Source organism: Sturnus vulgaris, chromosome 5 (assembly GCF_052056855.1).
Source record: "Sturnus vulgaris isolate bStuVul1 chromosome 5, bStuVul1.hap1, whole genome shotgun sequence".
Lineage (NCBI taxonomy): Eukaryota > Metazoa > Chordata > Aves > Passeriformes > Sturnidae > Sturnus > Sturnus vulgaris.
Window position 1 is genome coordinate 44,084,391 of NC_142247.1, and position 13,731 is coordinate 44,098,121.

A 13,731-nucleotide genomic window follows, 5' to 3' on the forward strand; every position below is an offset into this window, starting at 1 on the left:
TCAAAGTGTTTTCATGTGCCTTTAACATAAATGATATAAAAGCAGGTTGTCAGCAACATGAGATGCAGGTAGAATCAAATAGAGTATTCATAAAATAAAATTCAGGTATTTTCCAAGTTCATGATAACTGTAAAAGAAGTTGATTTTATTTAAATAATTTTAGAGGTTTTTGTGACTCCTTCTTAAATAAAGTAGAAATAAATTTAAATCTTTGAGATCTGCACAGATCACAAGATATCAACAGTTTAGTTTTGTCAAGGAAAAGAAACAATAATTCTGGAAATATTTGAGACTGAAAATACTTGTCAATGCTGCCAGTGGAAGAAGGCCAAGACAAAGAAATTTTATGATCAAAAGCAACTGGAAATCAAGGATCAGACAGGAGGATTATGATGCAGAGCCTGAGGAGATGATGAGTAAGAGGAAGTAGAAGGCATTATTTAGAATCTAGCCATCAGTGCTTTAATTTTCTTTGAGAGAGTGTAGCATTTCTCTCTAGAGTCTTATAATCTCCTGAGGACATTGCATAAGCTGCATACTACAAAGTGATCACCTGGAAAGAAAATTTGTAATATGGCACCTCCACTCTATATTGTCATTACAACAAATGGAATTTATCAATTTGAATAAAAGATGTGATTTTATAAGACTGTAAATCATATGGAATTTCTACAAGGGACCATTTTGTTCAAATTCTTAAATGTTTCTTGTCCTTAAATTACTGTATGGTTTAAATTAAGCAGAAAAGCTTTCTTCTTTAATACCCTATGAGGATGTAACAGACTTTTAGAAAACCTCCCAGTCTTGATTTCAAGATGTCTAGAGGTGAGGAAACTTGTCACTAGCATCGATAGATTTTATACTATAATTGATGAAAATACATAATTTATTATCAATGTGAATATCTAGTTTCAATTTCCAACTACTGGTTCTTGCTAACACCTCTTGCACGACATAAAAGAGCTCTGTAGAACTTAATGTATCTTTTTTTTCTGTGAAGATACTTACACACTGCAATCAAATCCCCTTACAATCTTCTTTTTTATATGTTCTGTATTTCACTTTAAGGTACTTTCTCCAGTGCTTTCATCATTTTTGCCAATCCTTTTTTTCATGAACTTTCCCTAAATTTATCTTTCCTCTAAAATAGCTAAAAAACATAATTACAGAGAATATATGATAATACTCCCTGCAATGCTGAAATGAACTATGTGCTCTAATTAAGTTTTCCTTCTCCAAGAACAAAATTGCTTCTTGTTGCTATAGCATTTTTCTGAATGCTAGTTATCTTGCTGATAGGACTCTTAGGTTTTTTGAATCTCTTTGTTTTGGGGAAAAAATCTTATTCTGCAAACTCCAATATTAAAATAACTTTCTATCTGGCTGCATTAGAAATAGTTCATTTGAATAGAAATGGTTTATCAAACTATCCAGATTATTTAATTCTCATTATTATTTACCATTGGGATAAATATTTTGCCTTCCACAGGTTTTATTGATGGTGATTACATAATTAGTTTCCTATTATGTGTCATTATATAGTGTCCTGTTCCCTGTGGAGCCCCCTTCTCCTGTATAATAATGACTAACCACCAACAGCTCATTTTTAAGTCAGTTAACCAGTTCTTGATCCATTCAGCATATTACACTTTATGATACCATACTGTGTCTACTAAGTATATTTATTAAACAGTGAAAATTAATAGCCTGGAAATCTTCTTAAAAGTGCTATCAGCTTCAGATTGTTTTAGCTTGCTTTTAGCAATGGGTAGTCTCTTTATTAAGGAGACATCAGAAATCATGTTTGTGTACAGTCCTTCTGCACTAGAAGGTAATCTATCATTACAAATCCATAATAACTTGTTTTCAGCCAAACAAGGTTGACACTAACAGCATAGAATACAATTGATATTCAGGCTTTCCTGCTTTTCCCCTTGTGGGATTAAAACAACTGATAATAAAATATTCTATCTAAAAATTTTTCCAACATCTTGAAAATCTGGAACTGTCTCTACATTGTAATGTAATATTTCCTTTACCTATTTCAAGAAATTATTGGCAGCAATTTTTTAAACCACTATACAATTCCTATCAGTCTTGCAATTACTATTTCATATGGAGGAAGACAATGTGCAATGATTAATGTATCAGAGAGCTCCTTTGTCTCTCAGAAACAAGGATACACTGAAGACAGTCTGACCGTATCTTCAAGTTCTTTTGGATTGACTGGGCTTTTTCAAATGGTAGTGTGTAGCACAAAAAATATCTCCTACCACTACAACCTGCAAAAAATGTATCACCCTTCAAATTTGTAGGTGAAAGAAACATAATTAAAGAAGTTAGTTTACTGTGGTCTCATTTCAGCTCACCTCTAAACAAGAGATATTCTCTTAGAAGTTCAGAAATATTACAAGCACTAAATTGTAACAGCAGTTGTAGAAAAATAAATTGGGGTTAGCACCCTGTTGTTCTCTCATTGTTACCTGTGAAGGTGTTTAGAGACTGAAAAGTAATGGAGAGAGACTGTAAAACTGAAGTGTTTCAAAGTAAGGTGAAGAAGTTTAATCTTTATTTTCAGAATGCTTTCCACCTGGGCTCAGGCTATCCCTTTTGTGTGTTTAATGCCATCATTACAATTATTCTTCCCCCTTGGCTGAATAACAAACTCTGGTTTTCTGGTTCTAGAATAACAGCTTATGCTTTTTACTTACTACTTGATCCCACTGCAGACAATGTAGATGATGTAGCAGCTTTTATGAAAAAGTTTTTCATTCTATGTTTTGTCCTTCTTTTCTGTTTCAGAAAAACTCTTAGTAAAGAAGATATGTTCTCAAGAGATGTTCTTCTTCTTAACATTATGGAACAATCAAGACACAGTTCTTTAGTGTGAAAATTTACTTGTGAGAATTTTTTACTCAATATGAAGAAAACATTCAAGTTTTTTCCTTACAAATACATTCTGGTCAGATCTGTATAATGGCTATTCAGTGGACATGAGGACATACTCATCTCAATGCCTCATCATTCATGTGCACTTCTTTTTCACCATGAAGTCTCTTGAAGGATTTCATGTATGCAGTAAATTCATAACTGACTGTTTATGATCTTCTATTGAAAGCAAACACACTACCACTTCTGAGACATTTTAAACATTAATTGTAGGGTTTGAAAAATATTTTGCATCCATTTGCCCATTAAAAAACAAATCTTTACTTTTGGGGGTTCTTTTAATGTTACAAGATGGTATCTGACTAGCTATATGCAATGTGGTTAACAGCTTGAAATTCAAGTTTCCATTTCACTCCCTGCATAAGCAAGGGAGCAAACAAAATTTGATTGCTTGTTCATTTTGGTAGAACTTACCATCAAAAAAGTTAGCATGGTGAATTTAGCCTTTCTCGAAAGGAAAAAATTACCCTCAGAAAAATAGTATTATCCTTAACACAAAGTCTGGAACATAGAGGGGACTGTTACATTAATGAAAATAATATTTTATCAACAGGACCATTTAGAATTTCTTTTAATATTAGGAACTAAAACACCATTATGGCTTAGAATAGTGATAGTTATGATGTAACTTCTCCTATCTGCAAAAAGGCAGTTCATATAAAATGTTAATGGAATCACATATGCAGTGTATTTATCTAGAATTAGTTAAAAATTACAAATCTCTATATAGAGAGTACTTTTATTTCTTTCTTTGAGTGAGTTTTGCATTTTAGACTCATTAATTCTGGTATAAAATAGCTTCATACTATCCTAACTTGCAGAGATGAATTCTTAATCTTCCTAACACATTTTAGAAAGGATATTTAGCATATAACCGATACATCAAAAAGTATATTATACTCTTAAGGAGAATCATAATCACCATTTTACAGGTAGAGAAATGGAGTAATTTTGCTTTTTTTCGGCGGCTTAATGAGGAAGAAGTCTACTTAGCAGTGCCATAGTTCTTCATTCCTGTCATTCCATCCTTTCCCTACTGCCCACAAGCAGCAGCAGTACTGGAAGACGAGGAGCTTTATGCAGACTGTTTTCCTGGATAGTCATGCTTTATTCTGTGCAAATTAAATTATGCAATTAAGAACTGCAATTGTAGGTCAGAAGACAGAAATCAGGCACCACTGGCTGGAAAGTTATTTAGAATTACTCCAATAATTCAGGCGGACATGCCATTTATTATTTTGTTTCACCAGAAAAGAATCCGTACACAGGCGAAGGTTTTATTAATGCAGGAGGAAAGATGCTAATGCTCCCACATCTGCTCAAAGACAGAGAAGATAGGTAGTACTCTCTTCAGCATCATATTGTATTTTGTAATTCAGTATTGTTTCATGTGTGTTTCTTTGCTAAAAAGTGAGGAAACTGTAAAATGAGCACGTTCCCTCCTTTATGGAGGGAGCTTGGTGACTTTTATAGCTACCTCAGTCTGGAAACCCCCATAGCAATTGCCATGAATCATATAAAGTTATAAGAAACCACATTTTCTTATCATATCACACTTATCATAGAACTAAGAAAATGGCCTGGAATCGATTTTAATTAGAGCTTTGTAAGTACCACAATATAACATAGCTAGTAGCAGTGATTCTTATGTTGAAAAACAGCAACTCTGGGATTGGACCTGTTTGGGATTGGATTTGTTTGCAATTATTCTGCCTTTTGCTGGTATCTTGGAGTTAAAAAGGCTTATTCAACTTCCACTGATTTTTATACTAAGTTCTTAAATGGGTATATATTTATAGTAATTCAGTTAAAGGAGATGGTTTTTCTTCAAAGGGCAATTGATTAGGAATTCAGACACAGGCAAAAATTTAAGATACTCTTTTGATACCAAAATTATTGTTTAAATATTTGTCAGCTAGGTAAGGATTCTGCTACATTTGGAACATGATGCCATCAAAATTCATCAAATATGAATTGAAAAGATGGCAATGCTTTGATACAATTCCTATTATTAAGTATTAAAATAATTCTTCTCCCAAGAACTTTGGTTTCCCTTACGCTATTATGAACTTGTAGTGCCATAAGCAACAGTATTATCTTAAAACCAGCTACCAAGGTTGATCCTCATCATCAAGCACAAAAGTCTACTCATCTCTGTGCAGTGCAGAACACATATTTAATTATCTTTAAAAAAATAATTTCTGTGCTACATGTGAATATTATGCTGGAGAGCACTTCTACAATTGTATGGGAACATGCATATACATTGAAAATAAGAGGAAAAAAAGGTGAGTTTTAACCCAAAATTTTAGAAGATTGAATATAATTGACTTTTGACTGTCATTGCAGAAATTATAACTATGGTTCTACTGTAAATAAAAATTTTGCTGTAGCTTAAAGATGTACTAGCATCAAGCATTAATCAAATGAAACTTAGTTCAAAAGGGTACTTAGAAATTAATAGTGTCATTCATATTTAGTACACATATTTTCAATACAATGAATATTTGTTATAATTGCATACTATATATTGAAAACTAGAAAATATGAATCAAAAACTATTAGATGATAGTTAATCTGAATTTCCATTATGTTGTATTTTCTAAAGTAAAAAATTCCATTATGTTATATTTTTACATTTTCCATTATGCTGTATTTTTCCAAAGTAAAATAAAAAATCAAAAACTCCAGGAACAGCTCTAAAAAAGTATCACAGTTTATTATGCTACATGATATAATTCTTTTAATATCAGCTCCTGGAGAAAGGTGATTGATAGAAAATAATTTTTTTGTATCCTGATCAGACAGTTTTCTGGACATTTCTCAAAATACACATAAGTTCAAAAATGTAAAAAATAAAATCAAAGTTACTTCCTAAATTTGAAGTTATTTATAATGGTATTAAATCTTGTAATGTTGGGGAGTATGACTGCAATTTTTAAATTGTTACTTTACATTTCTGTGGTTTTGTGTAGAAAATACAAAATGTAGCTCCATGAAACAAAGTAGGGGTATATTTGGTAATACATTAAATAAAGTGTTTTTAATGTTTAATTCATAGGGGTTGCAATTAATTCCAATATTTCTAAAATACATGGGTTCTTTACAGCATTTTTTGTTCCAGGTATCAAATAATATTCTTTTTTTTCTCTGTTTCTCAGTGTCACTTCTTCAAACAAAACATACTCAATTTCAGGTCAGGAAGAATATTTGAAAAAATTGCATAACCTAGGCTAATGTTTGTAACTCAGAATCTTTCTTAAGAAATATTAGATCTGCCATAAACAGTGAGAAGGAATAATTTTTTTTTTCCTGGATGAACGTGAAATATTGGTCTCAAAATTTGACCCAGCAATTTTTTTTTCACATTGTAAAGACATGTTTTCAGACTAATTGATATATTTCAAATCTGCACTTTTCAAACATTGCATGACGCTCTTTTTGAAAAACTCTAAGGTATTCTACCTAAACTATGTCACAAGTGTATAACTGAGTATTTATTTTCAGATCTTCTGGACAAAACATGAAAGGAATATTTCTCAAACAATAGTTTAATTCTCGTTTTACAAAGTCCCTGGAAGTATTTGAAGAAACTAGATATGTCTGGCATTACGAGAGTTATGTCCCTGAGAAGTAATTATCTGTGTTACAGACTAGGAAGGCATGAGGAAACATTCTTCAGCTATTTTGAAGAATTATACATTAGAGCTGGCAAGCCTTTGAAAAAGATAGATTTTTTTATGACATAAATAGAAGTCACAGAGACTTCTTGGCATAAACTCAGCATACTTACAATGTACAACCTGTAATTTATAGTTTTGTTAGAAACACCCTCCCCCAAACTTGCCAGTAAACATGCCAACTGAGGGAGACAAAGACCCACAGACTATGTATGAACTGTATAATAAATTAGTTTCTTTTTCACTTAGAGCTATCTGTTTAAATAGACAAGGAAAATTATAGTTTAAAGGCTTATGAGTTAGGTGGTCCTAAATGCTTTTATTTTTCTGAGTTTGAGTCATATTAAGGGAGCAGACTTTTTTCTTTAAGGTAGCCTGTCATAGCTGATACATTTCTGAGACAGTCCCTATGACTCCTGTGCTCTATTCTGCTTCTGGCAATTCGTAATAATGTCACATTCAGAAAATCTCAACTCTAGCACCGCAATTATCACTGTTCTTCTATTCCAGTTCAATTCACAGCTCTCTTAGCCCAACCGGTTCCAAACACTACATGCAGCAGTCTTCTCTTATTTTCCTTTCACATTGAACAAGCTCCTTTCCTGTTAGTAGATTTTAACATGAAAAAAAAATGGGCTTTGAGGAATATTAATCATAAGTAAGCATGATGAAAGGACCAGATCTCCAATTTCGAAGTGTGGAAAATGAAACCTTCTTATGCAAAGGACTAGATCTTGTAAGTAGGAGTTTATGGATGGGAGACAGAAGAGGTACAACTATCATGATCATGTTGAACCTTCTGTGCACCTGATTGGGTTGGTTTATAGGGACTTGCCTGGGAAAAGATTTTGGGAAAACCAAGAAGTCCCAAAGAAATGAAAGGATGCAAACAGACACAGTAATATATGAACAGTATCTTTCCAGATACGTTTTTATTGATTGAGGGTCACAGTTAACTTTAAGAATAAAAAACTGCAGGATAAGTTTTCATTGAAGAAGTGCTCCCCCTTTCGTCAAGAACTGCAGACTTTTGAGATACTTAAGAATCTAATGCCTTTTTCCTCCCACAGTATCTGTCATCTCTGTATTTCTGACATTCTCAGTTTCTTTGACAAGCAGTAGGTATAATAGGCAAGTTTTCAATTCATATTTTCTGAAAATTGAATCTGAAAAAGACATGAAAAAAATACCAACTATTACTATATTATTCATTTTAAGACAAAGTGAGACTGGAAAATGGTTTCATATCTTTCAGTTCACAGAAATACCTATCTAAATTCTTGAAGACTGAAATACTACCCACTTTATCTCTTTTTTTTTCCCAAATGCAATTAATTTCAAAAGCAAATGATACAGCAAAAAAGCAAAAGCAAATTTTCTGTCCAACTAGTTATTTACTTTGAAATTTTTCTGAGCATTAATTAGTGCTTCTGTCAAAAATATGCATTTTTGCCATTCGGAAGACATGCAAATCTCCCACACACATCCTATTGCCCCAGTTTCCAGAAGATTTGGATTTGTAAAATACAGTAAGGTGGTTTTGAAAAGGATTTGAATCACACAGGGTTTTTTTGCTATGTCATTTGTATCATTTGTAAACCAGATTTTGGGAATTACTTTTTTTTTCTTTTTGCAGGCATATTCTCCAAACTAGACAAGTGAATATTGACAGCAAAAGTTTGATAAAATAACTTTTTCCTATACTTTTTCTTCTGACACTTGCCAACATGCATTTGCAGCAGTAAAACATCTGTAAGAGTGAACATGTACAGACATTTTGTTTTATAATGGGATGATCACAGAATTATTGAATAGTTTGGTTGGAAGGGACATTAAAGGTCATCTGATTCCAGCCCTCCAGCCAATGGCCAGGGACATGTTTCTCTAGACCAGGTTTTTCAAAACCTCATCCAACATGGCTTTAAACATTTCTGGGTATGGGCCATCCATTACTTCTCTGAGCAACTCCATACAATATCTATTTTCACAGTGAACAATTTCTTCCTAATTTCTAGTCTAATGGTTTAAAACCATAAACACTTGTCCGATTACTACAAGCCTTGGTAAAATGCCCCTCTCCTGTTCCCTTGTAGATCCATTCAGGTACTGGAAAGTGCTCTAAAGTGTCCCTGGAACTTTTTTTCTTCCAGGCTGAATAACCCCAACTCTTTCAGCCTGTCTTCACAGGAGAAGTGTTCCAGCCCTCCGATCATATTTGTGACCCTCTTCTGGAATCAGTAAAAGAGGTTTACATCCTTCTTATGCTGGTGGTCACAGAGATGAACACAATGATCCAGGTGGGATCTCATTAATAGACTAGAGAGTTTAGAAAACACATCTCTCGACCTGCTAGTCAAGCTTCTTTGGATGCAGCCTGGAATACAGTTGTGTTTCCAGGCTGCAAGTATATGTTGCCAAATTTGTTTGATCTTCTCATCAACCTTGATGAGAACACCCTCTTTCTCCTCAGAACTGATCTGAACCCATTCTTCAGCCAGTTTGTATTTTTGGTTTGGACTCACACATAGGACTGTACACTTGGCCTTGTTGAACTTCATGAAGTTATCACAGGTTCATTTCTCAATCCTGGCAAGGTCCCTCCAGATGGCATTCCCTCCCTCCAGAATGTTGACAGCACCTCACAGCCTGATGCAATCAGCAAACTTGTCTGAGGGGGCATTAATCCCATTGTCCAGCTTGCCAACAAATATATTAAATGGCATCAATCCAAATAGACCCCTGAAGACTGTCACTAGTCACTGCTCTCCACTTGGACTTTGAGCCATTGTCCAACAGCGTAATCTCAATACAAAAGCTCACTGAATTTGTCAGACAAAATGTGCCCTTAATGAAGCCATGTTGGCTGACATCAGTGACCTCAGTATTTTCCACCTTCCTTAGCATGACTTCCATATACTTCAAAAGTATAGAATGATTACTGTTATGAAACAGACAAATTTCCAAATTCTCCTATTGAAACCTTCAAAGACATCAGAATAATATAAAGCACAGTACTGGAGAAAGAGACAGCCCAGATTTGACTAAAACATCCATCTTTAGTACGTGTTTTAATGAATTTCTTAAAGAGTTTCAAGAATACTTAAATTTATCAATTAAATAAATCACAAGATATTTTTACATAAAGAATTGAAAACTTCCTTGTTACTTGACTTATTACTGTTATGGAGCCCTGAACTTTGCTGATAGTTTTTAGTCTGTATTTCCTTCATCTACCCAGCTTCATGTTGATATGACTGCTCTCTCTTAGAACAGCTAGAACAGCTTATGGCAGACAGAATTGCTTCCACAAAGGTGTCCTGAAGAGCTGTGCAGTAACAGATGTGTGACAAAATTGTAGTGCTTAATCTGAATGCATGAATATCATGCGACTGAGAGAAAGATGCCAGACACATCGTCTAGTATGTGCCATCTCACAAGTGGGCAGTAGGGGAGACTGTCTCTCCCGTGCTAATGGACAATACCCTCATCCAAAAATGGAGGACAGGTCAGTCAAGACAAACACAAACGGAGACAAGAATATCTAGAAAATGTTACAAATACAGTTTTAGATTAAGTATGACTGTTTTAGGAAAGGAGAAAAATACAAAAATTTTATTGTTATTCCATCAATTGATTAAGTAAGAAAGATTTCCATTTTTAGCACATTCTTCTGACTTTGGGAGATGTGTTTCTCCTTAGAAATACTCCTCTTCCTTTTCCAATCACCTTTCCCCTTTAAAAGCTTTCCTTTGTCCTCTTCTTTTATAATTTTAAGAAAATTATAATTAAAGAGGAAATAAAACAAATAGAAGAAATGCATTTTCCTTTTGCTGCATCACTTCCCCTACTTTTACAATGGAGTACTGAAATATGTTAATTTTTTTTTCATATTTGGACGAGCTCTGATCATAACTAATGCTAACTTTCTTTAGATACAAAGACAGTCATCCGACACTATTAATACTCTTCTCTGTGACCCCAGCTCAAATCACACTATAGAATGGAGAATACCAGTTTCTTCGCCAGGAACCCATGGGTTCTCTTCACTTCTGGTTGATGCAATTTCCAGCTCCATGATAAAATTTTCATTGCCCTGGTATCTCCTTTTCCATACTTTCTTAAGCGACAACCATTCCTTGTTGAAAACACATCTGAATCGCTTATTTTCTCTAATTTGTCTATTTTGCTCTTATCTTTGTTTTCACTGGCAAATTGAGTTTTCTTTTTATATTACCTCATAGTCTTTAGGAAGAGTGAGTTCTAGGAAGGATGAGTTTAGCCATTGAATTTTTGACACAATACTTCTCTTCCAACCACAACTTGCTGAGTACTATGTATTCCCAAGGTATCTCTATTACCTGTGCTCACATGGCACTCACACCAGCCTCAGTAACCCTTGGAATTAAATACTAGTGTCTCACAAAAAGCACAGTTGGAATGTTGTGATGTAACAGGTGCACAATTTTGAGATTTTGGCTTCAGTTATGTTCAATATATTGCTTGCATCCAAAACTAAGCTGGTCACTGAATTACATGGGGTTGTGCTCGGATCATTTTAAACTGTAAAATAATGAGTATAGAGTAAATCACAAATGCATGTCTGATCTGAATTTGCAGATCATGATAGAAACGTGGAGGATTTGCAAACTTGGAGGGTGATGTCTAGCTATTGGCTGCATATTCATAGGTACTGTGGTTTGCAAAGTTTTGAGATTTGGGGATTAGGATTTACACATGTTTTGGTCACAGGGTGGTTTTACAGGAATTCACATTCTGTGAATGTGTACGTGAATACAAATCTTTATTATTAAACTTAGAATGATCTGAAAAAATTAAATTTTAAAAACACCACAGCAGTTGAAAACACACTGTTCTTTAAATTTACAAAAAATTTTGATCCTATTGAGAGCTGTATTATTATAAGAATTTTAACGCATTTTACTGAACATTTGTTCCATTGCAAACTTACTTTCAAAGATATTACATTTTTCTACTTTCAGATATTAAAAGTACAATTTGAAGACTTTTGTGTAATGATATTTTAAATTAAATGCAACTTGCAAAAGTCTGATAGTTTATTTACAGTTTTAACCCGTTCTCTTTGCACATATCAGCTGAATTATGAAACTTGTTGCTACAGGATGTCATAATGACAAAAATACAAATAGGTTCCTAAAACAGAGAAATCTGTGAAAGGAGAATGCATGCAAGCAGCCTATTATACAGACAGGGATGTACTCTAAGTAAGTTTATTTTAACTATTGATTTTCACCAGCTGAAGTCTACATGGTCCTTACTGGTGGAAAGCCTAGAACTCTCTGACTGATGAGATGAAAAATGCATAACTATGGTTTCAGAGAGATTAGAAGAACATTTTCTGTGTGGGTTAGAGTTTGAAATCAAAGTGCAAAACAAGACTTTTAAATTTTTTTAAAATTTTTTTTAAATTCCATAAGACATTTAGTAAATGTTTATTTGGACAGAGAAACAAGGAGAAAAATTAATACCTATGGTTGCTGAGGAGCACAGTGCAAGTATCTCGGTGTGCAGCTGCAGTGTGAGTTACAAGTTGAGCTCTGGATGTCAGGAGCCCTAGAAAAGAGGCCATGAACTGACAGTTCTTTGCATAAAAGGGTCCAGGGACCTGTGGCAAAACTAGGGGACCAGACAGAGACACAGCAGAAATCAATGACCCCAGACATTCCCATGTTTAGACTGTGAGGGTATAAAAGATTTTCCTTGGTTTTGGGTCCCTCCTCAGAGGTACCTAGCATGAGCTGTTATTTGGTTATTCAGTTATTTCATTATGATTAAATTATTTTAAGGATCTGGACGTCTGAGACTCTGCCATGAAAGTGGAGCTGGGGTCAAGCTGGTAAGGACACCCCATCTGAATGTGTGAGTATGGTGCATGTAGCCATGGAGGGGCTTTGGTCCCAGCTCAGGTGGTGAGGCGTGAGACTGCCAGAGTGGCTCCTGAATGATTGGAGAGAGAAGTTTCCTTGATGTGGTAACTTACACTGTAAAAATTTTAGAGTAAGTTTTTAAATTGAATATTTATTTATTTATTTAATCTATATATGTATCTACTGTACAAACTTTTCCCAGCATAGGCCAAAATGCACTGTCTGTGATGTGCTATCAGCATTAATTTGAGCTAATGAAACATACCTTTAAAATACCATAATATGTATAAAAACAATATTTTGTGTACAGATTTTTTTTCCTTTTTTTCACCATTTCACAATTAATTGGTTAGGACTGTTGAGAATATTTGGAATTTTTTTGGCACCAAAGCCTTGTGTTGCTGATCTAACACTGAGCAATATAAATGTCTAGCTAACAGCACTACACAGCACACTATATTTCTAAACAAATATACTATTAAAAATAAATATATTTTTGAAAAATTGCAATGACCTTAACTTGCAAGGATAGTTATGAGTTTTAAATGTGGATTTCAAATTAAGACCTCATTTATGTTTGAGATATTTTCCAGCATTCAAAGCCATCCTTTTTATTGCTACTGGGAGAAAGAGTCAAAAGAAAAGCCAAATACCTAGAGGCAACAGTGAAACAGCAGTAGGGAAACACCTTTTTTTTTCTATTAACAAATACTGACAAAAGAAAGACAAACAAAGTCCTGGGAAGTACTATGAAAGACTGGGAAGTTTACTCTTTAGAAATGGAGCACAGAGACCGTTGATTGAAAATTATTGCAACTGAAAACAAGATAATGACTTTTTTGGTCTGTCTATGACATCATGAAGTATGTTTCAGCATACAGGAGAAGTATTTTTGTAGCAGGAGGTGAAACATGTGTGGTACATGCCCTGATAGGTGCATGTGGTCATATGAAAGTACAGAGTCAACTGGAACAAAGTTGGAGGAATGTGCAGTAAGAAGTTTCATCCAGAGTGCCTTTGATAGCCGTCCTGGCGTGAACTATCCTAGTGTAATGAACGAGGCCAGAACTTTTAGCCGAAAGTCAGCACTCGTTTATTCAAATGACCTGTAGAAAACGGAGGACCCGAGATAAGCTCGAGTCCCCTCGCAGCAAGCCGGAAAACAAACGAATGTGTCGAACCCCCGACACACAGGG